We start from the raw sequence: 2,962 nt of genomic DNA, 5'->3' as shown, positions 1-2,962 counted from the left end.
TCCGCGGGCCGCGCGCTAGGCCCGGGCGGCTCCCAGGGCGCGTGCGCGTTACCGCCCCCAAGCTCGGCTCTCCGGGCTCCGAGCAAAACGCGGAAGCGGATTATAGCCTGAGAGGGAGGATCGGGGAGCGGGAAAACCCGAAGTGGATGACTGTGCGCCACAAAGGCGGTGGGGGGGCGGAGAGCCTGCAAGGCCCGGATCTCCAGATGGGATCTCCGAGGCAGGTCAGCGCCCAGTCCTGGACCCGCCGCCTGCGTTTTCAGTGGGAGCTCGAGGGCCAAGGAGGATGCTGGCTCTTGCAGCCCCAATCCTGCTGCCCGCACCCCATGTCCCTTCGCCCCTCACCGCTGCCAGAGCAGGCCCCCTGCATGTCCTTGTCAGGAATTTTACTCTTAAGAAACAACCATGCCTTGTCGGTGTGGCTCAGTGGTTGAGCATTGACCTATGAACCAGGAGGTCACGGTTCCCTTCATCGTCAGGGCACATGCCTGGGTTGTGGGCTCAATCCCCAGTGGGGCATGCAGGAGGCAGCCGATCAAAGATGCTTTCTCATCACTGAGGTTTTTATCTCTCTCTTCCTCTCCCTTCCTCTCTGAAACCAATTTAAAAATATGTTTTTAAAAAGAAGAAAGAAACAATCACAAGAAAAACAAATAGAAAGGTAAAAAGTTGCTGTGAGCCTAATCCAGTGGTCAGCAAACTCATTAGTCAACAGAGCCAAATATCAACAGTACAACGATTGAAATTTCTTTTGAGAGCCAAATTTTTTAAACTTAAACTTATAGGTAGGTACATTGTTATTAACTTAATTAGGGTACTCCTAAGCTGGCCTTTGCTAAAAACGTCCTCAATCTGATTGAGGTACGTTGGCTGAGGTCAACCCCTTCCAACTCTCCCATCCACACTCGTCTTGTTTACTTGTTCCAGACAGACGAGCGTGGATGGGAGAGCTGGAAGGGGTCGACCTCAGCAAACGTACCTCAAAACGTGCGCCCACACGTGGTATTTTGTGGAAGAGCCACACTCAAGGGGCCAAAGAGCCGCATGTGGCTCTCGAGCCGAGGTTTGCCGACCACTGGCCTAGTCCATTAAACCCTGGCCAGTGTTGTTCAGTGGTTGGAGTGTCAACCCAGGCACAGAAGGGTCAGGAGTTTGATTCCCCGTCAAGGGCAAGTACTTGGGTTGCAGTTAGTTGCCTGGCCAAGCGCGAGACAATCCATCTATGCGTCTCTTTCACATTGTTCCTCTCCTTCCCTCTCTCTCTCTCCTTCTCTCCCCCTCCTCTCTTCCATTCTCTTTGAAAAACTAATGGAAACTGAATAAGGATTAACAACAAAAATAGAGTCTATTAAGAATAAAGAAAGAGTATTGCTTGTGGCAAGATTAAAAATGGCGGCAGAGTAGGAGGATGCTGCACGGACATGCTCCCAGGAACAAGCTGGAATTACAACTGAAATACGAGAAGGCTTCCTGAATAATCAACAGAAAACTCACAGGAGAGAACCCGGATATCCAAGGACCAAACGTGGAGCCGGTGTAGAGACTGGTAGGAGAGGCAGAGGCAAGACCCACAGACGGCAACTGAAGTCCCAGAGAGATATCTCAGCTCGGGGTGTAGGGGTGAGGGTGCTACTGAGAACTCTGGGATCTAATCCCGGAGCTGGGCTCCCCAGCAGAGAGCACCAAACTGAGGAGGGTACCCACATAACATCTAGCTGTGAAAAGCAGTGGGGTGCTGCCTGCCAGGAAGTAGCAGCTGAAAGTTCAGGCACCCTCTTCAAGGGCCAAGGCACAAACACTCCCTGTGGAGCCACCCACCTTGTGTTCTGGCAGAGGGAGGGTGAAGTGGACTGGAGCTGTGAGAGCAGAACCCAGCACTGGGGACTCGGGATAGAGCTCAGAAGACAGACACCCCAAGTTTCCTCGGCTCAGTCATTCCCTCACACAGCCAGAGGACATCTTTCCCACATAGACATCTGCCTTGCCTGGGCGGGGATAGACATCTGCCTTGCCTGGGGGCAAGACAGTTGACACACCCTATTGGAAAACACCTTGCCCTGAGGCCGCTTAAGAGATTAAAAATAACAAGTAGCCTCCAGGCAGAAGCAACTGCCCCACCCTGTTGAAAAAACTCTTGCCACACCTGAGGACAATTGCCTGAGGGCAATTCAAGTCAAAATCCTATTAGTCTGTAGGCAGAGGCAGTCTCTGGAGCAGTGGTTCTTAACCTTGGCTGCACATTAGAATCACCTGGGAATCTTTTTAAAATCCTGATTTCTGGGCCTCATCTCTGGAGTCTTTGGGCTTTGCCTGATCCAATTAGTCAAAAACAGTTTTTAACACTGTCCTGCACTAGGAGATTGAGAGGTGTAGAGGATCTACCCTAATACATAGTCACAAACCCAAACAGACACCCAAAATGAGGAGACAAAGAAACAACCCCCAAGTGAAAGAACTAGCGAATTCTCCAGAAGAAGAGATAAATGAACCAGAGATAATACATTTATCTGAAACAGAGTTCAGAGTAATGATGTTATAAATGCTCAACATTATGGAAAAAAGATATAGTAACTATGAAAAAAGAACAGTCTGAGATAAAGAATGACCTAATACAAATAAAGAACACATTAGAAAGAATACACAGCAGATTAGGGGAAGCTGAGGATCAAATCAGTGAATTAGAAGACAGAGTTGAAAATATCACTCAATTAGAGAATGAAAAAGAAAAAACAATTAAAAAATAGGAGGACAGCTTAAGGGAGCTATGGGACAATGTGAAACACAACAATATTAGAATAGTAGGTGTGCCAGAAGAGGCAGAAAGGGAGAAAGGAATAGAGAAGGTATTTGAAGAAATAATGGTAGAAAACTTTCCTAACCTGGTAAAGGAAAAACTCACACAAGTTCAGGAGGCACAGAGAACCCCAAACAAGAAGAACCCAAACAGACCCACGCCCAGAGT

Source organism: Myotis davidii, unplaced genomic scaffold, assembly GCF_000327345.1.
Source record: "Myotis davidii unplaced genomic scaffold, ASM32734v1 scaffold1065, whole genome shotgun sequence".
NCBI lineage: Eukaryota > Metazoa > Chordata > Mammalia > Chiroptera > Vespertilionidae > Myotis > Myotis davidii.
Note: the sequence above shows the minus strand (reverse complement) of the source record.